The sequence below is a fragment of the Crinia signifera genome, chromosome 2, assembly GCF_055691185.1.
Source record: "Crinia signifera chromosome 2, ASM5569118v1, whole genome shotgun sequence".
NCBI lineage: Eukaryota > Metazoa > Chordata > Amphibia > Anura > Myobatrachidae > Crinia > Crinia signifera.
In genome coordinates this window covers 277,369,622-277,397,140 of record NC_139218.1, presented here as the reverse complement: position 1 = coordinate 277,397,140, position 27,519 = coordinate 277,369,622, and the positions used below count along the sequence as shown (strand labels likewise).

The following is a 27,519-nucleotide window of genomic DNA, read 5'->3' as shown; positions in this document are numbered from 1 at the left end:
CAAATTGTTGGAGACGTAACAGGAACGCCGTGGTATCTTTGATGAAGGACGGTTGGATGTGTATGTATGGTTGAAGGATAATGTCCAGAGTTTTGGAAATCGGTTGATATAAAGAGTTGTTTGCCGAAATAATGGGGCGGCCGGGTGGGTTGATGAGGTTTTTATGAATTTTAGGAACAGAGTAGATCAAGGGAATGACGGGATGTTTTTGTGACAGTGCGGTAGCTAATTTAGTGTCCAAGGTTCCAAATTGAACAGCTTCCTGCAGTATATGATCCAGCTCCCGTTTGTACTGGGCAGTGGGGTCACCAGGCAGTTTAGTATAAGTGCAGTTATCTGCCAGTTGGCTGTACAGTTCATTCTTGTAGTCAGAAAGATCTTGAATGACTATCGCACCGCCCTTGTCCGCAGGGCGGATAATTATGTGGCGGTATTCAGAAAGTTGCTTGAGTGCCAATTGTTCAGCTCTGGACAGGTTATAGTGTGTCCGTGGAACTGCTGCATTATATTTGATTACTGCCTCATCCACCAAGCGGGTGAAAGTGGGGACAGATTTATTGGTGGAGATATATCCAAAAATATACATAGAAAATTAATGTCTATAAGACTACTACGTACTGTAAAAGCCATTCTACATGTCAAATAGAACTTGAATTCACAGAAATTTAGGGCGATTTCTAAGCAGAATGCTGTAAATAATAAAGCGGTTCACCTGATAGGGCTAAGGCAGCTTAATTACATATCCCCCGTCTTCCTGTGTCGGACATTTACATGTCGGGCAACCTGGTAATGGATGATGTTCACAAAGTAGAAACTCTTTCGCTCTACCAATGGGACAGCAATATCTTCTGTTATCCCAGAAGTATGGATAACCAATGCCCTTTTACGCTATGTAAGGGGATACAGTCATTTGGTCTACAACAACTAGGTCGACAAGCATTGGGTTGACACCACTAGGTTGACATGCAGCAAGGTCGACATGGTTCTAGGTCGACATGGGTCTAGATCGACATGGGTTTTGGTCGACAGGAATGCAGTGCACTTGAAACTGTGTACATGTCGACAGTGTCGACATTCAGTGGGGAAAGTTAAACACCCTATGTCGACCTTTTGACTGTTGACCTTGTCCATGTCGACCGAATTCTTGTGTCAACCTAATGATCTGTCGACCTTGTCCCATGTCGACTTGTCCCATGTCGACCTAGACCCTTGTCGACCTAGCTGCATGTCGACCTAGTGGTGTCGACCCAATGCTTGTTGACCTAGTTGTTGTAGACCCAATGCTTGTTGACCTAGTTGTTGTAGACCCTATGCAAGGGCAATTTTATAATATTATTACTGTACTTTGTAGACAATAGATTACTTGTTACTTTTCTGAAACTCTGCCTCCCATTCATATCTTATTTTTATTAGTATTTTATATGATTGGATTGTCTCAATTAAGATTAGTGGGGTCATGTGACCTAATTATTATAGGTATATTTACTTTAATAAAGCCACCTAGTGTGGTAAAACACGTCAGAAACTGGGTGCTAAGCACCCACTGCATCTCAGACCCTGGAATGAAATCCGAACCAGCCCCCTCGAACATTCCTCTACAGGCACTTTGGACAATATTACACCACACTCCTTCTTGCTACCTCTCCCCCGATTGGGGCACCACAAGACTTAGGCAAAATGTTTATCCTGCGAAAGCTCAAGTGGAAGTTTGGTAATTACTTCCTGCTACAGGCCATCCACATGGAACTTTAAACGGACTAGGACGCCTTGCCAGTGCCAACTGGGGTGCTAAATATTTCCGCTACTGACATTAGGGAGCAAATATATAAATGGACTCTACAGGTAATTATATACAGTGGGTGTTTTCTTAACTACATTTCTATGATACCATTGTGTGTTTAATTGTTTTATTTACTTGACCTTTTCTTATGCAATTCATTAACCTCAAAAACTTTCTATTGTAAAGACAATACAATTGTTACTTTTTCTTGCTCTATATAAGCGATGCTATTTGTTTTTTCTTTTTGTTCTATTCAATACAGGATTTAACTACTCTATCTATAGCAGCTGCTGGATAAAAAACACTCACATTAATGGTGTGTACACACGGTACTTTTTGCCTTCCGATGTTGACGATATAGTCAACATCGGATCAGAATCGGATGCAGATCGCAAGGGTTTTAACCCTTCAGATCCCGATCCGATTCCGATGCGCGTTCACGTATCGCAAGGCAGAAAGTCTTGTCTGCCTTGACTATATAGTGCAGATCTGCACTATATAGTCAGACTTGTATGCAAATCAGATGTGCCTTCAGATACTATCCACGATCCTATGTGATCGGATCGTGGATAGTATCTGAAGGCACATCTGACCGTGTGTACACACCATAAGTGCCTCCAGTTGCCACCCTCCCAGGGCAAGCGACAGGGGGGGTCAAAGGGGACACCTGTACCGGGCCTTAAGCTTGTGAGGGGCCCCAAGGTCCTGAGGTGCTCAGGGGCTGTAAGCATAGCTGCCGCAGTGCAGTGCCTAGCAAAGGTTTATAAAAGCACCCCCTGGTTCCTGTAAGGGTACTTACTCGGACCCTGCTCCGAAATTAGTGGCTATTAATTATGTTTATTTTGTAACAATTAAAAAACACATTCAATATGCAGTATACTAAAAATGTTTTTCTCAAAGGGGGCAGGGTTAGGAGGGCCCGCCAGAGATATTAGTGTACCGGGCCTCAAGATTTCTGTTGCCGGCCCTGCACCCACCTAATGGGTGGTTCATATTCTTCACTACCTGTATACTGCCCCAGTTTATGAAGTTTCAATATACCTTACAGTATATTTTAAATGTTGGTTCCCTTTCAGAAGCTATTAGATTGTCAATAGAGGTAGTTCTTTTTCCATCCATATAAAGGAAATATCTGGATGTAAGGAGAGGCAGAAAGGTAGTGTACAGTCCATAGTGCAGAAATGTGATGGTATCTGCTTTGCTTTAGAACTATGGTAGCCAACTCCAGTCCTCGAGAGCTACCAACAGTTAATGTTTTCCTGATCTCTTCACAGAATCACAAGTGAAGTAATTAGCTCCACCTGCAGATTTTTAAAATGTGTCAGTGAGTAATGAGTGCACCTATGCAGCAGCTAGGTTGTCTGGAAAATGTGAACTGTTGGTAGCTCTCGAGGACTGGAGTTGGCTACCACTGCTTTAGAACCATAGTAGTAAGAAAAACCTCAGAAATGTGTACACCAATGGAAATGTACAGTGTTCTGTTATAGAACCTAACGCAAAGGACAAGAAATGTTCAGTTACTGTGAAGTCAAGATGGGTATGTCTCACCACTATGATACACCATTGAGTCTCAGAGCCAATTCTTCAGGATAAAACCTGTTCCTGTGGACGTAGTCCATTGCCATGGTCAAATAGCTTGGAAGATGGATTGCTGACAATTCCAGGAGGAAGTCTCCTGACAATAATGGAATTTCCTGGGTGGATAAGATCATAACAGACAGTAAAGAAAGAAAACAGAATATCCAAGTCAGATAATCCAAGGTTATGTACCCTATCAGAACCATTACAGAGAGCAGACTTATAAAGCAGACTCAATAAACAATCAGAAGGTTTCGAATACCATAGAGTTGCAGCATAGTAAAGTGAAGCAACATTTCAATGATCCATTTACATTACAAATTTACCATTCCTTTCAGATTACAACCTGGTGCACAGTACATACGCATAACCACCTGAGGAGACAATGACAAGAGAGACAGAAGAATCCACAGGAACAGTGGTGTTCTCAGGTACATCTCGTTCTATACTAGGACACACTAGGAAAATTATAGGCAGAGATGGGAAAACTTCATTTACAATTTCCATTATTTTGCATGTCATGTGGCAAGGGTAGGGGACAAGATGTCTTATTCTCTCCTCTCTGCTGAACACAGTTTTGGTAAACACATCACAACGGTTGCTCTGGAATATGACAGTTAATAAGCTTATGTCTCTCTGTTGGATATATGTGCATCTATCTTCAAAACAGATCTATTTTCATATTTTCGAGCAACAAACAAGTCTGTGTGATTCTACAACATCATTTGTGTATTTATATGAAAGATGAAACGTTCATTTTTAAATGGTATGTCATTTTAATGTGGTCTGAACAGGAATAAACAGTAATACATTATCTTACCATGCCAATTATTATAGCCAGGACTGTAATTTTATTGTTTACTGGGTACTTTGGTGTTAGGAAAGTCTGTAGTTCATTTTAAATGAAGCATTCCATACTCCTTATATACTTACAGGGTTACAAGGATATCATTTTTCATGTTTGCTTTTGGTTTGTGTTGCTTTATGTGTATAGTCTAAGCATAGTCTAAGCCTCACATCAAAAAATGAGTTGTATGAAACTGTGTATAACAGATCAAAAGACCTGTGGCAGGATGAAACGGCGAGTTTGACATAGGTGTGTGATGCCAGCCAAACTCACTTTTTTAAAGAGGCAATCATTTACAAGGCAAATTTTGGCTGGCATCCCTTACCTCCGGTGAACTCTGACACTATTACATGGGTCCACTGGTTGGGAATATACACTGGATACAGTATAAACTTGCGTATATGGTGCTGTACAGAGCTGGTCTCATGTTGGTGGCTAATAATTATGTGTGTCCTTTTAGTCGAGATGCGCAGTTCGCTTTTGTTGAAAACTCAAACTTGGGGGATCTGAGTAGAACCAAGTCCTGGCTCAGATCACCAGGTCCTGAGTTGGGTCTCCCATAAAGTTCTCCCCTAAATGGAATATAGATTGTAAGCTCCACGGGGGCAGGGACTTATGTGAATATTTAAAAATTCCCTTTAAAGCACTGCAAAATATGTGTGCGCTATATAAATTACTGGTAATAAATAAAATTAAGTAAGTAATGTGGATTTAGAAATAAAAATTGCAGTAACTGTTAGCAACTAATTAGGCACATGCTTGCATTTTCTAACTTGCTCTAGAGATATAAAAGCAAAGTGCTGATTTGTTGCTGAATTCAGTGCACATTTTACACAAAATGTATTGTTGATACTTGAGCTCTAGGGTTTTATATAGTAATTTCAGTATGTTAGCATCAATCAATGGTAATTATGCTAGTGCAATCATTGACTATGTATACAATTCTTTTATTATTGTTTTTTGATATTTTGGAACTTGTTTCCTAGCACGGGGCCCATCGCATACAATCGCATACCATCACATACCATCGCATACCGTATTTAGTGGGAATGGGATCATTTGTCAGACTGCATTTAGGTCTACAGTCATTAGGTCGACCCCACTAGGTCGACTGGCAGGAAGGTCGACCTGACTTAAGGTCGACATGGGCCAAGGTCGACATGACTTAAGGTCGAATTTGCATAAAGGTCGACATGAGGAAGGTCGACTGGTCATAAGGTCGACATGGGTTTTTCACTGTTTTTTGATCGGAATGTCGACATGGACACAGTTGGCAATGAGAATCGGACCCTCGCATCACTCGCGATTCGGGCCCGGTGCCTCGCTGCGCTCGGCACACTATTTTATTCTCCCACCACGCCCTAGTGGATGGTAGGGCATGAAATATCGCCTGTCGGCACATGTCGGCTCAAAAAACAGTGAAAAACCCATGTCGACCTTATGACCAGTCGACCTTCCTCATGTCGACCTTTATGCAAATTCGACCTTAAGTCATGTCGACCTTGGCCCATGTCGACCTTAAGTCAGGTCGACCTTCCTGCCAGTCGACCTAGTGGGGTCGACCTAATGACTGTAGACCTAAGTTCATTCTAATAGATGACCGCATCCCATTTAGTGGTATGCGTGCATGCGATGCGATATTCCCGTTAAATTAACAGGAGTGCTTGTACAATGAAATATTGCATAGCATCGCATGCCAGCAAAATGTTATAAAGTGCGATAAGATGCACTTCGATCAAAATCGGGGGCGCCGTGCTAGGAAACAAGTACCGATATTTTTTATCCTAAGTTTTGCCAAGGTCCTAAAAGGCCAGTTCCAGAAAACTTATGAATCCTAAGGAGACATATGTATTTACATGCATTGCTTGGAGCTTTCATGACTATTTAGACTATTTTTATTCAGCAAATATATATTACTTGGTCACATAAAAAGTAACAATTCTGCCCACTGAGTCTGCAAAGACATTTGAATGTGCTAAGTATTTGAAAATAGTATAAGAACAATAATACAGTACTATACATATGAATTAATGGAATAATTATGAAAAAAATGTACAGGAGTAGCATATTTTCTATAGATTTATGACTTTTGCTTACAATGTTTTTTCAACTACAGTATTTTTATTTATTTTAGTTTTCAGTTTTCTTTTTGTGCATTGTGTTGGTGTTAAATGTAAGCAACACACACCTGCATATACTCAGAATAGAGTGAACACTATTATACACACTAAAGGCAGAGGTAGGATTCAAAATCTATTAGAATATTAACAAAATGGAAAAATCAATTTAGTGGTATGAAGTTTATAGTGTACAAAGCGCATCTCTAAGGTCTTTATGCACAACATGACCTTGACCTGAAGCCATCTAAAATGCAATTTCCTGCCATTAACGATTGATGCAAATGAACTGCCTACTCTTATGATTTGCGACTTGCTCAGACTGAATCTAAACTGTATGACAGATATAGATGTGTGTGTGTGTGTTTATATGTATATATACGTATATATATATATATATATATATATATATATATAGATACTTAGGGGTAACCTGCGCACTGTGCCTTTGTTCGGTGCTAGCAGCGGCACCAGCCGTTTGACCTGGCACGGCTAATTTTGATACATAGAGAAAAGGGTATTGGTACCGCGCTCTGCCCCATAGGGGCAGAGCGCGGTACCAATACCCTTTTCTCTCTCTCTCTCTCTCTCTCTCTCTCTCTCTCTCTCTCTCTCTCTCTCTCTCTATATATATATATATATATATATATATATATATATATATATACACACACACACACACACATATACACATATACACACACACATAAATATATATATAGTGGGTATATATATATATATGTATATATATATATATATATATATATATAGTCGCTGTTGTTCGGTACTCAGGAGGAGAAGTAAACTTGCCGGGGTGCCCTCTAATGATTTTAATGCAGTCTCGATACCTCCTTGCCAGGCAGGGTCCAGATAGGAAAAAGCGGCACTCCACGGTCTCAGACAAAGTTTTAAGGGATTTTATTCCATGTAGTGAAGCGTCAGATACAGTACATCATGGTCGACGTTTCAAGACCAACAGGTCTTTTCCTCAAGACTAGTACCATAAAGTGCAAGTAGTGCTGTGCTGGAATAAAATCCCTTTAAGCTTTGTCTGAGACCGTGGAGTGCCGCTTTTTCCTATCTGGACCCTGCCAGGCCAGGATGTATCGAGACTATATATATATATATATATATATATATATATATATATATATATATATATATATATATATATATAACGAAGGAGCGGCACTCATAGCATAAAAAAGAGGCAATAAACGGGTTTCTTAGACCCGTTTATTGCCTCTTTTTTATGCTATGAGTGCCGCTCCTTCGTTCTATATACTATTTACCTCTGTGATGGCACCGGCTATTTGAAACTTATTATTCGGAGTGCCAGACCCCCGGCTGCTATATATATACTTGTGCTGCTGTGGCTGCTGTGGCAGCGCTGACATTTATATTTGGCCAGTTCCTGGTCTATCAGCTGGCACCGGTACCTGGTTATCACGTTATTGTGGATGTGCCTAGCCTCTGGAAGCTGTATATATATATATATATCCAGTGCTCGAAGTGGAAATTTAGAAGTGGGGGTATGCTAAAGGCAAGGATGTAATTATGCGCGCGCCAAAGGCGCGCACGCTCGGGGAAAGGGGGCGTGGCCATGTGGAAAAGGGGTGTGGCCACTTGGAAAATGGGCGATGTCACTTGAAAAAGGGGCGTACAATGTCGTACAGGCCTGTTCCAAGCAGCCAACAACATGTCGGCAATCTTAGATAAACCAGACTTGGCAGGGGGACATACACGGGAGCCCCACTGCTCTTTGCTCTACAGCAGCCCAGGCCCTGGTGGCAGTGGGCCTGTGAGGGGAGTAGGAAGGGGTAGAGACCGGTGTGTTGATCAGGCATCGGGTGGGGGGGTCGATCGGGCACCGCCACAGCGGTACACCTTACCCGAGTCGGGCTCCGTTGCTCCGGTGTCGGCGGGTTCGGCGGTCAGGCAGCTCCGGCACACGGAGTGGAGGCACGGCAGCAGCTGCGGCACCCGCTCCACACTCAGCCAGAGATGGATGCTGCAGATAGATGGCTGCCGTGCTGCGGGGGCGCCGGGCGGAAGTACTGTATGGCCAGCTGTACAGTACTTCCGCCCGGCGCCGATCTATCTGCAGCATCCATCTCTGTCCAGTGGGACTGAAACATCCACCGCTGAGAGTCTCTATCCAGGTGGCCTTCCCCCGGCCGGCGCTGTGTCCCACGACGCTGCATAAAGTAAAGGCAGTGTGCAGATGCTAGTCTGCACACTCCTATTACTTTAAAAAAAAATACTCACAGTGGAAAAGTGCCGGTATACCATACCGTTGTATACCGGCCCACTTCGACCACTGGATATATCGAGATATATATAAAAAATATTTGTATATGGTGATGATACATTGCCTAAGCAATATTTTAAAACAAGTCATTTGTTTTTTTTCTCTTGTGTCGCTAGTTTATAACACACATATGCTAAAGGATTTCTACATGGTACTATACAAGTAATAGTGTGATGTGGTTTAAAAATTTAATTAGCTAATTAAGTCCACTCTCCATGGCAAATCAATTTGTAATGCAAACTGTATCAGTATATAACTGTATATAATTACATGTTGGTTTTTTTTTTGGGGGGGGGGGGGGGGGGGAGGGGGAGGGTGTATTTTCCTTAAATGCCTTACTTCTTAGGGTTGATTATTTCTGTCAAATACCAGTAAATTTGAAGTCTTGCATGTAAGGCTAAAAAATATTGCTTATCCATGGAGTGCAATCTCTGTGAAATTCTAATTGGACACAATACACTTCCTGTATTTATAGTTGTATTGATCCAGTGGATAGCAAGCAAAAACCACACTGAAAACAATCTGTCAATTACATCTCATTAGGGAAAATTCCTTCCAGTCTCTGTAAATGGCAATGACATTTTCTTTGGATCAACATTATTCTGTACTTAACTTAATTAGTATCTATATTATGGAGAACCTTTACTATTTATTCATGCCTTCCAGGATGTTTTTTTCTTTGTGTTTACCATTATAATGTACATTAACATTACTCTATTTTAGTTACACTTTCTATTCTTATAACGCACTGTTGCAACTGAGTGTAGCTAATAATTTATAATAAGCATAAGCTGCATTTTATTGTGCCATTTTTTACTACTACTACAATTTACTGCTATTTTATGTAGTGACTTGCATTTGTAAGGCAAAATAAGGAGAAATTACACGTTAATTCTACCTCTTTCCTCCATAGCGGACTCTGATGTCTACATATGTGTTCTTATACACCCAGTTAAATAACTAGGTTTGGGCGATAGGTGGGCCGGAATGAGCAAGGAGGCATTGTGGGAGCACTCTTGCCTGTGCTTCTGCCTAGTCGGTAGGGATGAATGCTTTGGAAAGGGGGACTTGTAATAAAATACTCCTCCCGGCTGTGGCATTACCCTGCTGGCTGGTTGAGCCAGGGGCTGGTTTTCAAAATAGAGAGGACCCCTACTCGTTTTGTCCACCGTATTTTGGGAACCAGGACAAGGCCTGAGGCCTGGTGCTGGTTGTAAATAATCAGTGAAACGGAAACCGAAGTACCTGGATTAAACCCACGCAAGTATGGGGAGAATATACAAACTCTGCACAGTTAGGGCCATGGTGGGAATAGAACCCATGACCTCAGCGCTTTGAGACAGTAATGCTAACCTTTACACCATCTGTACTGTCCCCATAGTAGTGTCTAAATTAATTTTATGAGCCATAGTAGTGCCCTAGTTTATGTTTTGTCAAATTGTAGGGCTGCCAGTGCATGTTATGCAAAACAATAACCCCAATTCACATTATTACATACAGTAAACCTGTGTACAACCACTGGTGAACAAGCCTGTACCTCACGGCGAAACGCGTGTCCAGAGAGGTGGAGTGACGGCCACTGAGGAGACCCCCGTGCTATTTAAGCACAGATGAGAGCACACACAGGAAGGATAAGTAACTCTGTGGTTGGGACAGTGTGTCCAGACAATTGTGTTTGCAGTTTTCCCCTACTCTATTTACAGGGATTCAGGCCAACCAATATTTACCTATACCCACTCAATTGTATATTACTGTGTGAGCTACTCCCTCAACATATCTGAGCTTGTAATTTAAGGATAAGTAGGACTCCAGATGGGATGCCCTTTGTCTAAATATAATGTCTACATTTTTGTAAGGAGATCTAAATAGGGAATGTGGCTATTTATAAGCCTAAATACATTGTAACAAAAGTATACTATTGTGAGAGGATTGTATCAGGAGTTGCGATAGGCATTTATGCTAGAGTCACCCACTCCTCTACCTGTGTCAAAACAACTGCATTCTATATGGCAACAATTCCAGCTGCTACTATTTCATGTTTTTCATTTTAAATTCTTTATTTGATTTTATATATAAAAAAAGGACAAACATAGACATTACATAAAATAGGTCCTGATTCTAAAACAATTACATCTCATTATTATTCAGTACATAATACATACATTTACATACCTAACTCCCATTTAAACACAAACTATTTCAGGTCATCAAGCAGTTACAGATCATATCTTACAATGCATAACCCTCTCTTAATCACTCTTATTGGTGCACTCACCCCTTGTTCTTTCCTTCCCTCTCCTCCCTCCTTTTCCCATTTCTCTTTATTTAATTGGGCATTAGTCCATTCAGCTTTTTACTATTGACTCTATTTATAATTCCTGTGTGTGTCAAAATTTATTGTGATATTTTCAGGTGTATTTATTGTATATATAAATATACACATTTTTTTATATATTTTTTTTATTTCATATATTATTAACATTAGTGTTTTATCATTTCTAATTTCGTGTCTACTATTATAAAATAACTTGGTGTTCGGTAAACATAATTTCCATGATTATATATACAATTATACATTTTACTGTGTATAACATTTGTGTATGTGTTTTTTTTTTTTTTTTAATAATAATTTTAATTATTTAATCACTTTTGTGTACTCATGTGTTATTTTCCCATTTTCTTTCCTATTTCTTTATGCCGAATGGTCTAATGCCCATCAATCAACATCTCTTCTTCTTCAGTTATTCTATATAACCTAGAGTTGCACCATCTATCCCATTTATCATGAAACTTAGCTGGTACATTCCTTGTGTAATACATATGCTTTTCATGCTTAATCACATTTCTCACTAGGGCTCTCCATTTGTTTATATCTGGTTGATTTACCGCAAACCAAGTGCGTGCTATTATTACTTTTGCCAGAGTGGTCAGAGTGATGATATATTGATATAGCTGTATTACATCTCTCCCCCTAATTCTAGCCCAAATAAGCATATCCTGGGGCCTAACTGTGCAATATCAGTAACAGTAAGTCTGACATCATTCCATACTTCTATCCAGAACATTTGTACCCGGGGACATTCCCATATCAAGTGCCAGAACCCTGCTTCTTCCATCATACACTTTGGACATCTGGTGTTGTCCCTTATGCCTGCCTTGTGCAGTAATAACTGGGGGTGCGGTATACCCTATGGAGTACGTAGAAATGTATTTGCTGATATCTGATGCTGGACGTGGCGTGTTTTATTGAGCCCAATATGCTTTTCCAATTTTCCATTGATAGATGGCCAATATCTATTTCCCATTTATATTTTAACCGGTCTAATAGCTCAGGGTATTGATTTGAGTTAATAAGAGTGTATATTTTTGATACCTGTCCCCTCCTATTCATAGTTTGTAGCATTTTTTTTTAATGGGGGATATGGAGGTCTCTATAGTGTATCCACCAAATTGTTTGTATATGGCATGTCGGAGCTGTAGGTATCTGAAGAATTGATTATTTGGTATATCAAACTCAACGCTTAGTTGACTAAATGACTTAAATTGGCCATTCTCGTAGAGATGACCTATTTCCAAAATACCTTTTTTTTCCCAGATATTATCGACAGATATCTTTTCTAGCTCACTGTATTTTCTATTAAACCATATAGGGCATTGGGTTTCTGTTCCTGTCCATTCCCAGATTCCATGTGCCTGCCTCCAAATTAATGCTAATTGTCGCAGTAGTGGGTGAATCCCTCTCAAGGGGGACCCGGATAATAGAAAGTGTACTGGTGATTTCCAGTGGCCTATCTGTCCTTCGAGAAGTGCTTTGGTCGTTTGATCTAGTTCGTTATTAACCCACCCATATGCATGTGCAAGTTGCGAGGCCATGTAATAGTTCCTTAGATTCGGGAGTGCTAAGCCTCCCTTTTCCTTTGACTTATATAAGGTTTTAATTGCGACCCGAGCTTGTTTATCTTTCCAGATGAAAGAGAGTATGATTTTTTCTATATATGTAAATACTGCCTTGGGAACGTATACAGGAGAGTTTTGCCAGACATACAAATATTTTGGTTGAACTGCCATCTTGAACATATTAATACGTCCTGTGACAGTTATTGGAAGTTTTTTCCATACATTTATTTTTTCCTTCAACCAGATTGTAATTGGTTCCACGTTTAGCTCAATGAACCCATGCATTTTTGGAGTTATCCAAATGCCTAGGTACTTGAACTTAAGAGTCCATTTTAACTGGTACAAGTCACGATGCTCCACGGGTATCTTACCCGATATTGGGAGCATACTCGACTTGTCCCAGTTAATTCGTAGTCCCGATACCTTCCCAAAGCCGTTCACCAGGTCTAACAGAGTTTGAAGAGACTTCCCTGGTTCTTGTAGGAAGATTAACATGTCGTCTGCATAAAGCGCGATAACGTCTACCACTCTGCCTCTCGTCATTCCCTTAATATCTGGGTCTAAGCGTATTTTACTTGCCAATGGCTCAATTGCCATGGCAAACAGGGTGGGGGATAGTGGACATCCTTGTCGTGTTCCCCTCTGCAATTCAAGGGGTTCTGAAATGAATCCGTTTGCTGATATCCTCGCGCTTGGGGAGGTATATAGCATCCGGATCCACCTAATAAATCGTGGCCCAAATCCTAATTTTTGCAGTACTGCCCACAGATATTCCCAGTCTACAGTGTCAAAGGCCTTGGCCGCGTCCAAGGACACGACCAAGGCCTCCGACTCCCCATTCTGGTCAGCCTGCAAGTGGCAGAATAATCGTTGCAGATTTTGGGTTGTAGTTCTTCCTGGCATAAATCCAGCCTGATCCATATGCACTATTGACTCAATTACCCTGTTCAGTCTTATGGCTATTGTTTTGGCGAGTATCTTTGCATCTGTATTCAATAATGAGATTGGTCTATACGAATCTGGAGAGAGGGGGTCTTTTTCCTTCTTCAATATCATAATGATCACTGCTTCCAACATCGTAGGAGGAAGAGAGCCCCACTCTATCAATGAATTAAATAGATCTGTCAAATATGGTACGAAAAAATCAGCATAGGGGAGGGAGGAAATGGCCACAGCTATCTCCTCCTTAGTATAAGGAGTTTCCAGCATATTTGCATCCTCTGCTGTTAAGGAGGGCATTGGAATATGTTTCAGATAATCCTTAAGTTCCATTTGTGTACATTTCTCTCCAGGTCCGTACAGATCAGCATAATACTGGCGAAAAACCTCTACAATCTCTTTTCCTGTATAGCATATATTGCCCTGTTGATCTTTAATACTGGAGATTACATTACTTCCACTTTCATTTTTAGTAAGAAAGGCCAGCTGACTCCCTCCTATTTCGGATTGAAAGTACTGGCTGTGCCCACTAAATTGTATCTTCCTTTTGGATTTATTAAACAAATATTCTACCCACTCCTCTCTTGCATCTATCATTCTTGTCTTAGTACTTAGTGATCCGGTATTTATATAGTCAACTTCTAACTGATGAAATTTAATTTCTAACTCATTCTCCTTTCTTCTACTGTTTATTTTAACTTCTGATATTTTTTTTATACAGGAACCTCTTAGTACTGCTTTCAATGTATCGTGGCGTATCTCCAGACTATGATGCTTCTTATTTTCCTCCACATAGTTTTCCCATTCTAGCTGCATTTCTTTATTTTTGTCTATTATCTCTAACCAGTAAGGGTTTAGTTTCCATGTTGTTTTGCCTCGATCCTGATTTAAATCCATACTCAAGTGTATGGGGGAATGGTCCGATATTCCTTTGGGCAGGTGTTCTACTTTAATTATAGCAGGGGCAAGGGAAGGAGATATAAAAAAATAAATCAATTCTGGAGAAAGTATTATGTGTGGGAGAATAACATGAAAACTGAAGAGTTTCTGGATTCCTATCCCTCCAGATGTCCATTAGACCCATCTCGTGTTAATTTGAAAAATGCAGTGGTTTGGATTTTTTCCAGGAATTTCATTTGGCTTCTGTTTGCTTTCCATCTATCAAGTTCGTTGCTCATTATATTACTATAGTCCCCCATACATATTACTGGTGTTTCAGGGGATTCTGCAGTGAATGTCATTATCTGCCGCATTACCTCGTTATTATATGAAGGGGGGGGGGGGATATAAATCACCAATATCATTAAGGGTTTATAATTTATAACTGCTTTTAGAAAAACAAATCTGCCATAGGGGTCGACAATACTTTTTTATATTTGGCATTTTATAGATTTCTTTATTAGTACCGTAACCCCTCTGGCATTATTAGTGAATGTGGAGTGGAACAATGAGCCCACCCATGGTTTTTTAAGTGCTTTAGTTCTATCTCCACACAAGTGTGTTTCCAGAAGACAAATAATATCAGCTTTATATTTCCTGAGCTGGGACATCACTAAGGCTCTTTTTATTTTGTTGTTTAATCCCCTGACGTTCCAGCTCAGGAAACCTATCCCTTTTAACTGTTCATTCATGTGCACCCTTCTGTCTGATCCGACCAGCATATTCCATATACATTTTCTTAAGCATTAATTGTATTATACATATACTTAAATTTGCACTTTGTTTCACGTTAATTATGTTATACATCGTATTAACTATCACCTTCTCTTGACCTGTTTTACATATAAACAAACTCACAAACACATATATTACACAGAACATGCCCTCCCCCAACCCTAACCCTCCCTGTATAACCTCATCCCCTAAGGTATACCTGATTCCCATCTTACTTCACTTATACTAAGCTATATTTTCCCCCCTAAGTAGCGGAACCTACTGGTTCCCGTGGCTATATTAGCACATGGAGACTCCCACATTTATATCATCATTTTCCCTGTTAGTTACCACAGAACAAAGCAAAAAAAAAAAAAGAAGGAAGAATAAATTTAAATAAGAAGGGGGATCATATCCAATCTTGCTGAGCCTTCGGAGTGTATTCCCATACAGTATCGTGGCTGCTGAAAGGAGAAAAAAAACAGGGAAAAGCATCTTATTCCCCTGGCAGATCTAGTTTAAACATCAGACTCGCTTATTTTTCTCTAGCCAGTCCTCGGCTTCTTTTGGGCTTATAAAGAAATGAGTATCATTTTCATGTATTACCCGCAAACGTGCAGGAAATAGCATTGAATATTGTATGTTCAATTCTCGTAGCCGCCTTTTAATTTGCATGAAGCTAGCCCTACTTTTTTGCACGTCTGTGGCAAAGTCCGGGTAAAAGGCCACTTTGTGATTGTCATACATGATTATGCCTCTCTCACGTGCCAATCTCATGATGGTGTCTCTGTCTTTATAGTGCAGTAGTTTGGCTATTAGGGTTCTTGCCGGGGCTCCCAGAGGTAAAGGTCTTGTCGGTATCCTATGCGCTCTCTCTATGGAAAATTGCTGGGTAAATGCATCTTTTGGAAATATTTGCAAGAGCCACTGTTCAAGAAATTTTTCTGTGTCTGAACCCTCTATCCTTTCTTGGAGACCAACTATACGGATATTATTTCTTCTGGCTCTCCCCTCCATGTCTGACATCTTGGACTGGATATTCATCATTTGTAGGGTAAGGCTCTCTACCTTTTTTATTAAAGGGGCAGTAGTGTCTTCTATTTGCGAGATACGGAGTTCTGTTTCTTGCACCCTTTCCCTGATGTTTTGCATATCTTGCCTCAGTAGAGAGACATCTACTTGGACTTGACCGATCTTTTCTGTTACCCGTTGCTCAGAGGCATTTATTGCCTGCAAAATTTGTTGGGTCGATTGCGCCGACTCAGCAATTGAGGTTTCCATTTCTGTGCGGGAGGAGGGAGAGCTAGGTACACTCTGGGACGCCATTTTGGATGTCTGGGTGGTGCGTGCATACTTTTCTAATTTGGCTGCCGCCGTGACTGCGGCGGTTTTCCCCATATTACAGACACCACAAGGTGATTTCCACTGAGAGTGTATTATATTCACACAACTTTCCTTATCTTGTGTAGAGTTTATGCTTACTCTCTCAGAACAGCAAAAATGTGTGTGGGGGGGGGGGGATTATTCAGTTTATTATCTCTGTTATGCCCTTAAACTCGTCACTGGGGCTTATCCACTCTCTCACAGTGTACCCAGATTATACCAGGCTCAAGTCAGTGATTGATTTGTCTCATCTCCTGTTATCAGGGCTGAGGATAATAAATGCCTTCACCAGGGGCATACACACTTCCCAAATCTTTGTGTATCATTAGGTGGACTCCATCATCATACTGGGGATTTCATGAAAGTCCCACCTCTATTTCCAGTATCTGGGGCAAAGCGGAGACACAGGGGGTGTCCAGGAGTGTCCTCTATCAGACGGTTAGATCTGTTCAGAGTACACACAGTTTATTTTAAGGGTTAGTGCCTCTCACCCATAATTGTCCTCACCAGCCTTGGCAGCGCTGAAGCACAGGGTGTATCCAGGGTTAGTAATCTCCCTTATCCACTGCTAGGGTGAGTTGGTCCAGGACATGCACAGATATCAGGCAGGCATAGGTTATATAATGCGTGTGTCTCTCACCTCTCTGATGCACCCCATGTGCCACTCAGGATAGTCCAGTCCCGGCTCTGCTCTCCTCCTCCCCTGCTCCGGTTCTCTGTCTGCAGTGGGGGTCAGGACACCGCCTCACATTCTCTGTGCCCGCTTCGTCCCCTCGTTTCCTCTGCACCAGTTTCCAGCCCTGGGGACCAGAGCAGCGCCTTCCTCTTTCTGCGCCCGCTCCGTCCCTCCATCTCCACAGCACACGCTCGTACAGCCGGAAGTGTGTCTATGACGTCGCCGGGGAGCCGCGTCCGTCTCCGGCTTTATTCCCCGCACGCAGGCACCGGACACTGGTTCCTTCAGCTGCCATATCTCCTCCGCAGTAGCCACCGCTCAACTCCGCGCTGGGACACCGAGTCTTTACTGGCAGGTATCCATGTTCCATACTACTTTGCCGGGGGAATTCTCATTTTTCTCCAGGGTCCAGGATATTGTCCAGAATGGTCTGTGGGAGCTACAGCTTGCCGTGTGCAGCTGCTACTCCATGCTCCTCCAAACCACGCCCCACCAAGGGGGGCAGCTTCTGTACCGCTACTATTTCATGTTGATGTTTACCTGCAGGAAAGAGTTTGGAGACTTACATGGCAATAATAGAGAACCTGTAATTGTATGACACAGATTGTATCGAATTGAGAAGCATGAGTGCCTGAATAATTTTGCAATTCCTGTCACTTTAATTCTCTCACCCTCACTAAGGGACTCTCATTGCGGCCAGCCAGCGAGTAACCCCCTGCACTGGTATTCCAACAGGGGTGATCCAGGAGCCGGACCCCAAAAGCAGATCCCGGTTTTCTTTCTTCAGCTGCCCCCACCTAAGTGGCCCCTTAATCTGTACACCGTTTAGCCCGTTCACTGCCTGTTGGCACACGGGCAAACAAGGAACAGTTGGGACCCTAGGGGTGCATACAAATTTTTCTATCCCTATAAGCTCTGAGAATATGTATAGAGTGTTGGTGCAATAAAGCACAAGAGAAATTAATGACAGTGGGGTCCTCCGTCAGTGGCTGACACCACCAAACAGAAACATCATCGCCATTTATCTATTATATTTTATTATCACGTTTTTTGGTGAAAACACCACACTTAGTAAGGTTTTTTTATAATCACTAAGCATTAAAAAAAAAAAAAAACTCAGCTTAAATGATCAATTGCCCATTGGGTTCTACGGAGCACCGGGCACATATGGAAAAATTGACTAATAAAAGCTGAAACATTCACCACTTTAGGTGTACACTGGTTTGTTACAGTAGACGGTTCCATCATAACGAGACAGATATACTAGGGGTGATAAGGCAATTTCAGGCCGATGCATCCAAGTATAGTCTAGCTCCTATCTAAGTAACCTATCCACATTTCCACACTATAACATACTATCCCCTTTTTTTCTCTCTTGTCGTCCAACATAACCTCTCTCCCCATATTGACCTGTTTTGGGGTCTATACTATTGTTTGCTGTACAGCTCTTTGGATCACCCCCCACACACCTAGTATGTAGTATTTAAAAATGTATACTTGAAGTAAGTGCCCCCCAAAAAATAGTTATCTTTTTTTCTTCTCAATTTTATGGTTATCCATAACTCTGGGGAGCACCACCAGCAACTAAATGTGAAAAATATTTATATCTATATCTAAATATATGCTGGTATATTATGTTACAAAAATTATTTAATTGTCAGTGCAAGCTAAACCCCTTTTTCCCTAGTAACAAATAGCGGTAGTGCAGCGAGTGACAGTTTCGGGCTAAACTTGTACCAGAATTTCACCAATGAGATTGGAGGCAGCAGGACTAGATGGAGTTGAAAACTCAATGAAGAAATTCTGGGAGTAGTTGTAGTAAACTTCATCCAGGGATATTTGGAATAGTATGTAAATACTCAGGCAATAACTTAGAATACTATTTCGGGGACTGCTGGAATAACTCAGGATAAGATTTTTGGGGACTGCCTGAAGAACTCAGGATAGGAATTCAGGGATATGGAATAATTCTACATACAGTATAACTGAGGAAGGCCGACTCGGCAGAAAGACAGGATCTGAGGATGCCAGAAATAATTCTGCGAAAACCGGAATCGGGAACTTCAACATCAATCTTACCTCCAAGTCTGTCTGTTGTTACCCAGTTTGTTTTATCACTTTCTACAATTGTAAAGCGCAACGGAATCTGCTGCGCTATATAAGAAACTGTAATTACAATTAGGCACCCAGGCTGGAGCCTGACAACTGGATACTTCTCTAAAGTGAAAGGTCTTACGGATGTGTTTGAAAAAAAGTCAGTAAGGAGTTGATTGGCTGGACATTTATCGCTCTTTATCACCTTTGCATTTATCTCTTGTTGAGGATTAATACATCTGCCCCCAAGTCTCATAGCATGGGATTGCTGTTAGCCTTATGGCAGGAGTTGCTGGAATCTGTTAGCATCTGGTTGCAGAACTGGCTGGTTAGCAATAGCGTCTTGAAGCAGAAGTGGCTGGTTAGTCATTGCATCTGGAAGCAGGAGCAGCTGGTTAGTCGATAGCGTCAGCAGACCATATGGCAGCTTGAGGTTGGACTGCAACTGAGAACTAGATTATACTGTAGCTGGTAACATGATGGAGACTGCAAGATGTCCAAAACCGGTGCAAGGTCACGGAGCAAAGACGCAACATTGTTCAAGGCAATCTCCTAATCCTGGAGCTGGACATTGTTGCCTGCAATACCAGATATGGATTATGGAACCATTCACCACCAGAGATAAGTAGTTACTGCGACTACTACTGCAGGACAGAAGGGCAGGATGTCACATCAGGAGTCAGTAGCAATGCAGTATATATGCAGTGCAAAACAGAAGGTACTTGTAACGAGCAACCAGGCACTCAAGTGGAAAACAGTCTGTAGTCTCTGAAGTAGACTGGGGTCTCCTCAGGTGTGCAATCAGTGAAGCAGCGGCACACAAACTTTCACAGAAGTCATGGCAGATGCAGTCTGAACAGAGCAAGGCCAGAAAACTCTGAAAACACTCCAACCTGAAGGTACAGTAAATGCTGAACAGGTTATTAGGGTCAAGAAGGTAGACAGGATCATGACATTTGTCCAACAACAAGGACTGTGTATAAAAATGGTTACAATTGCTAAACATTTCATAACTTTTTTTTTGTATTTATCCTTTTGAACTATAATTTTAAAAGTAGTCTGCACTGCAATTGCATCTCCGTTGTTTAATTTAAAAATACATTAAGGTGGGTTACAAAGCCAAAATGAAGACAACTGTGCCAGTATCCAAATAATTATGGATCTAACTGTATACCAATAAATATGTTTGGACTTTTCCCATATACAATTTTCCCATCACACTCTGAGTAATCGCTGGAGCCTTAAATTAAAGAGATTAATATAGGAACTGATATATATACTTTTTCAATGTCCATGAGATCCCGGAGGGGAACGTCCAGGTTTGATCAAATATGTGGCATTAGGAAGCTGGGGTGGGGGAACTATAATATAACTCTATTCAAATTACAGCATTTGGCCCCCAGACTGCCAACTTCACTGGGGAAGAGTGCAGGGTCAGTGAGGCTGAATTCTCTTTATCCCTTTATTATGTTAGCCCTCTTCATTTTACCTTCTATTGCATTCTCTAACCTATAGGTGCCATGGTTCTATTGCTTTTTATGAAGATAATAGAACTATTTAGAATCACAGCCAGCAAACCCCACGCAAGCATTGTATACTGTAGCTCATCAGAGGGAGAACTTTTGACGTAAATATTTTAAAAATATTTTTCAAGCTTTTTCCTTTGACTCTATAACAGAAATCATATAACAATCAATGTTGTCATTAATGCAGAGCATGTACTGTATTTGTATTATAAATAGGACTGAATTATAAAGAAGGTGACAAGCATGTGGAAATAATGTCTTGAACATTCTGAACTCATCTTGATGTGACACTAGGAGGCTTCAGTAACAGGAAGTCACATGCCTTTGTCATTATCAGCTGTTGGGAAAGAGACAGATGCATTCAGATCAATATCCGTGTCCAATATCAAAGACTTATTGTCACAGAGTTGTACTTTCACGCTAGAAGGAACTGCTCTTCTCATCTCATTATCACAAAATGGGAACTGCGCGACAAGAAGAGTATGTCTTATACAGTATGTATTTCTTTTGCCCCAAGAATATTAAACAACAATCATGTTTATATGTGTGTGGGAATGTATTTACCTTGACTATGCTGCTGGATCATATACTGTAAGTCTGTGCTGCACCCACTATGTTTCACAAACTGCTCCTGAAAATATTTAATGTTGTGAAATTTGTAATCATTTTTAAATATGTCACTAATGCATCTGTGATTATGACAGAACTGGAGTGACTACATTGGTGAAAAAATAAGGGTACAGAACAACTTCTTCCACTGCCAAGTTCGTGTAAATCCAGAACAAATGGGATGTAATCAGCAACATCAAATCCTATTAAAGCAACAAAGAGTTACTCTGAGTATTCTTTATTTCTACACTATGGGCCTGGTTCTGGTTCACTTGGAAAAGTAAATTCTCTTTCTAATGGACAAAACCATGTGCACTGCAGTTGGGTCAGATATAACAGGTGCAGAGAGTTAGATTTGGGTGTTATTTTGTTTCTGTGCAGGGTAAATACTGGCTGCTTTATTTTTACACGGCAATACCCATTTTAGATACAAACCCCACCCACATCTAATACTTCTGTAGCACAAAAAGTTGTCATTTATGGGACAATGAAAAGTATTTGTTTCTATTATATATATATATATTTATATATAAATATGGGCACTGTGAGTGCTACCCACATCGACACTATATATATATATATATATATATATATATATATATATATATATATATATATATATATATATATAGCCACCAAGAATGAGGACACTCACCGGTCTTCTTAAGCACAGAAAGTTCTTTTTAATTATTCATCTCACCAAAATAAAGTGCATGACAGTGGGCCAAGGGCCAACGTTTCGGTCCGCCACCAGACCTTTTTCAAGGCCCCCACTATCTCCTCCTAAAGTGCATATATATATATATTCACGAATAGCAGGCACTCTCTCCAATCAAAGATTCTCGTGCCAGGGTGCCCTGTCAGAACAACAGCATATAACAGACCCACGTGGGACCGGCACTCGGCACTCGGCGGACTTGAAATCAGAAGCTGATACCAGCTTCTGATTTCAAGTCCGCCGAGTGCCGGTCCCACGTGGGTCTGTTATATATATATATATATATATATATATATATATATATATATATATATATATATATATATATATAGTCGATGTGGGTAGCACTCACAGTATTTACCTCAAGTAGTAGGGTGCCCCCCTAGGTTCCGAAATATAGACTGTAGATGGAGGCACTCCCAAAATAAAGAACACAAAATTGGTTGTGTTCTTTATTTTGGGAGTGCCTCATCTACAGACTATATATATATATACCTATAATACACCTACGCCTAAATCAGTTGCTATAGAAACCACCTTGAAACAGAACGAATACAAACAATAAGAAGTTGCTTCATGTCAAAATTACATTGTATCAATATAAGAAAAAAGTATATAGTTAGATTTAGCAATCAACAACAGTAGAGCAGAATACGTCCAAATAGAGACACTAATACATATGGGAATGGGCTCAAACTGTTACAAAAAACATCTAAGAGACAAGAGCTCATTCATCCCCCCAGGGTGGACAGTTTGGAGCCTGTCTATCCATTGAGCTTCGCGTTGTAGCAATATTTTATTGCGATCACCTCCCCTCACAGAGGGTGGTATCCAATCTATGATCTTACATCTAAGGGAAGCAATGGAATGATTGAACTCCCTGCAGTGTCTGGCCACTGGCTGGTCATTGGCAGTACCCTCTAAGGCTTTTCTGATGTTTGATCTGTGCAGGGCAAAACGTTCCTTAAACGCACGGATTGTTTTCCCCACATACAATTTGCCGCAAGGGCATTTTAAATAATAGACTACGGGCCGGGCCAGGAGCCCGAAACATGTTGGATGACTGAATAAATTTTTCTTCACTTTGCAACAAATCCGGGAGTGCCGCTTGATTCCTACCCTTATATATATATATATATATATACGTAGTGTCCCTGAGTCTCTGAAACACTGCCATCTGCTGGCAGAGAGTGAAACTACATCTCAATCTCACACATGCACAAACACAGTGTTAGGCGCCGTGGGAGCGCTTCTGGAAGGACAGAGCGGCATGTACGCTTAGCCGCCTGTCCTTCCGGCTCTGACGTCCGGTTGCCTAGCAACCAGGGACGCCGGAGGACGCAGCTTTGGAGCGTGACGCCCGTCCTCCCTCCTCACGTCTCTCAGCGCCTGAGACGCGGCAGCGCCGTTGCTTAGCAACGGCAGACGCTGCTAGGCAGAGAGGAAAAGCCGCGAAATTCAACAGGCCGCAGGTGTCGGAAAGGACTCGTTATGACAGGCGGGACTCAGGCCTCCATTCTCATTGGCTCCTAGCCTTCTTATCTAGGAAGCCAGCCCTGCAGTCCTCGCCGGTGATAGCTCCTGTTTGGACCTATCTGTCTGCTGCTCTCCGGTCCGTTTCCCTGCTGTTCCCAGCGGCTCCTTCGTGGTCTCCTCTTCCATTGGTTCCTCCTGTGTCGTGAGTTGCCCCTTTAGGGGTAGTTTCATTCACACCTTCTTTATTGTCATTACCTTACTCATTACCTGTGTTCTCTGTCTGCCGTATTGGCAGGTCATTTATGTTGGGAAGGTCCATTGCTTCCCACTCATTCTCTCCCCTTGTCTCCCAGTTTTTCTGGGGTTTTCCAGTCCCTCCTGCTCTTTGTATACTTTGGTATTGTGTCTTATATTTTGTATGGTTCCCTGGGCGACGGTTGTCGCGGGTTGTGGCGACCAGGTCGCGGGCGCTTAGTTGCGTTAGCCAGGGCCCGGCAAGTCGCCGTTTGTTAATTTCAGTTAGGCCCCTCAGTCAGCTTTCCTCTTGACCGTACCCTAGGGGGGTCCCCGGCTCCTTGTCCTCTCATAACACCTGGCTGCACCGGAGCTTGGGTGGGCTTAACCTACCCATTCAAACGTGGCGGCTACAGGCGAAGCCTAGTAACACCTGCAGGAGTCGGTCACCCAGCCTGGGGGGTACAACAGAGGTAGTATAGGGTTTGGCCGTGGCTGTCCTAAACAGCAGTCCCGGCGGTGGGGTCACACCCGAAACCTAACATTATCACCGGCCATACAAAAAAAAAAAAAAAAAAAAAAAGATTTTTTTTTTCTCTCTCCCTTCCCCTTTCTTATTCTCCCGTTTTCTGGACAAATAGCATTTTGGGTGTGTATATCTTTGTTGTCTCTGGTGTGGATCTGTTATTAAGATGAATCCCACTCCTGAGGGTCAGGCTCAGGCATTTGCCAGTCAATTACAAGGTTTAACGCAGATGGTTCAAAATTTATCTCTTAGGATGAAAACCCAGGAGGAGGGTGTACGAGGAAATCCGCCGGTTCTGGTAGAACCCAAAATTAATCTTCCAGACCGGTTTTCGGGTAACCGGAAGGATTTCTTTAATTTTAGAGAAAGTTGTAAGCTTTATTTCAAGCTGCGACCCCGGTCATCCGGCTCTGAATTACAGCAAGTTGGTTTAATTATGTCTTTGCCTTAGGGGGATCCCCAGACTTGGGCTTTTGGGTTAAAATCCGATAATCCCGCCTTAGCGTCGGTGGATGCTTTCTTTAAATCATTAGGACTTCTATATGATGACCCTGATAGAGAGGCGTCTGCCGAGAGTCATCTGCGCTCTCTCAGGCAGGGCCGGAACCCTGCAGAAGCATATTGCACAGAATTCCGACGGTGGTCGAATGACTGTGGCTGGAATGACCCGGCATTACGTAGCCAATTCAGGCTAGGGCTTTCTGAAGCCATTAAAGATAGCCTTATCCAGTATCCCGTCCCGGGATCCCTTGATAAACTCATGGAGTTATCGATTAAAATTGATCGGCGTCTTAGGGAACGCAGGTCTGAGAGAGGACCTAGTTTGAGGCCTACTTCCCTCGGCTTTGTACCCTCAGAGGACGAAGAAGAACCAATGCAAATTGGTGCTTACCGCATCACCTCAGATGAGAGAGCTCGCCGGATGAATGCCGGTTTATGCATTTATTGCGGGAGCAAAGGGCATTTTCTCCGCGCTTGTCCCAACAAGTCGGGAAACGCCAAAACCAAGTGAATGCAGAGGGGATTCACTTTGGCTCTCTTCTTATTTCCCCTCACAATGCATTATTAGTCCCTACTGAGATTCAGGGTATAGAGGTGAAGATGTCAGTTACTGCATTTATTGATAGCGGGGCAGCTGGGAATTTTCTAGATATTCAGCTGGCTGAAAGACTGGCCATCCCCCTGCTCCCTCTGAAAAAACCTGTAATAATGCGAGGCCTGGACGGCAGCCCGTTGGTCAACGGAGTGGTCCGCCATCAGACCCCGCCAGTTTCCCTACGTGTGGGCATTTTTCATACAGAAAAGATTTCTTTCTTTCTTATCTCATGCGCCACTGTGCCGATCGTTCTGGGTCACCCCTGGCTCCGGGTTCATAACCCACAGATTGACTGGCAGGCAGGGGAAATAACTCGTTGGAGTAGTCATTGCTCCAGTCATTGCCTAGGGCAGCCTATACTCGGGGCAATGGTTTCCGTGGAGGGGATTCCAGCGGCCTACGCTGACTTCCAGGATGTCTTTTCTAAAGGCGAAGCTGAGGTCTTACCCCCTCATCGCACATACGATTGCGCCATTGAGCTAATTCCCAAGGCACAATTTCCCAAAGCCAGACTTTATTCCTTGTCTGGACCTGAGACGCAGTCCATGAATACCTATATTCAAGAAAATTTGGCTAAAGGCTTTATTCGGCCCTCAAAGTCTCCCTTAAGTGCAGGGTTCTTTTTTGTTTCCAAAAAGGATGGCTCCTTAAGACCCTGTATAGATTACAGGGCACTCAACAAGATAACGGTAAAAAACACGTATCCATTACCATTAATATCTGTGTTGTTTGACCAGCTTCGCACCGCTAAGATCTTTTCTAAGATCGACCTGCGCGGTGCCTACAACCTTGTCCGCATAAAAGCGGGAGACGAATGGAAGACTGCCTTTAGTACCCAAACAGGGCACTACGAATATCTCGTAATGCCATTCGGCTTGTCCAACGCACCAGCGGTCTTCCAAGATTTCATCAATGACATCCTTAGAGATTTCTTGGGGTCTTCGCTGTGGTCTATTTAGACGACATTTTGATCTACTCCAGCTCGTTGGAAGAACATCGCCATCAGGTCAGGTTAATTCTTCAAAGGCTTAGAGAACATCGTCTCTTTGCTAAGCCTGAGAAGTGCGAATTCGAAGTTACTAAGGTATCCTTTTTAGGATACGTGATTTCCTCGGAAGGCTTTTATATGGAACCCAAAAAACTGCAAGCAGTTTTAGATTGGGTCAAGCCCACGACCCTTAAAGCTGTCCAAAGATTTTTAGGGTTTGCAAATTACTATAGGCGGTTTATCCGCTCTTTTTCTGATGTGGTAGCTCCCATCGTGGCGCTCACAAAAAAGGAAGCAGATCCATCCCAGTGGCCTCCCCAGGCAGAAGAGGCATTCCGGGCCTTAAAACAAGCTTTTGTGTCCGCTCCCATTTTAAGACATCCCGATCCCCAACTACCGTTTGTCGTTGAAGTCGACGCTTCTGAGGTAGGGGCAGGGGCAGTCCTGTCTCAACAGGATCCTGAGTCCTTATTTTTTTTTCCTTGCGCCTACATGTCTCGAAAATTCTCTACTGCAGAGATGAACTATGACGTCGGGAACCGGGAATTGTTGGCCATAAAATGGGCATTCGAAGAATGGAGGCATTGGTTGGAAGGGGCCAACCATCAGATTCTGGTTATCACAGACCACAAAAATTTACAATACCTGGAATCAGCAAAGCGTCTGAATGCCCGACAAGCCCGGTGGGCATTATTCTTTACACGTTTTAACTTTATTATCTCTTACCGTCCCGGGTCTAAAAATGTAAGAGCAGACGCATTGTCTCGGAGTTTCTTACCCAAACAAGGGTTGCGGGAATCTCCTCGGCCCATTCTTCCGGCATCAATTATCCATTTTGGCATTACTCAGACCCTCAAGGATCTACTTCTGCAGGTCCAGGGTCAGGCACCTAGACAGATGCCTCTCGGCCATTTATTTGTGCCGCAGTCCTTAAGAAAACGGGTCTTAGAGGAGTTCCATGACAGCCAGATTGCAGGGCATTTCGGCATCAAGAAGACACTTGATCTTCTCTCCCGATGCGTCTGGTGGCCGAGCATGGTTCCAGATACCAAGGAGTACATCCAGTCTTGT

General features: G+C 42.2%; 1 long non-coding RNA gene across 1 annotated transcript in view; it reads left to right on the top strand.

Annotated features, from left to right (window-relative positions):
• Positions 1-27,519, top strand: part of LOC146059052 (uncharacterized) — a 75,403-nt gene that overhangs the window by 35,122 nt on the left and 12,762 nt on the right. The window contains exon 2 of the long non-coding RNA XR_014470121.1: positions 3,697-3,789. This is a non-coding gene — a long non-coding RNA (uncharacterized LOC146059052). The remainder of the gene's footprint in view (positions 1-3,696; positions 3,790-27,519) is intronic.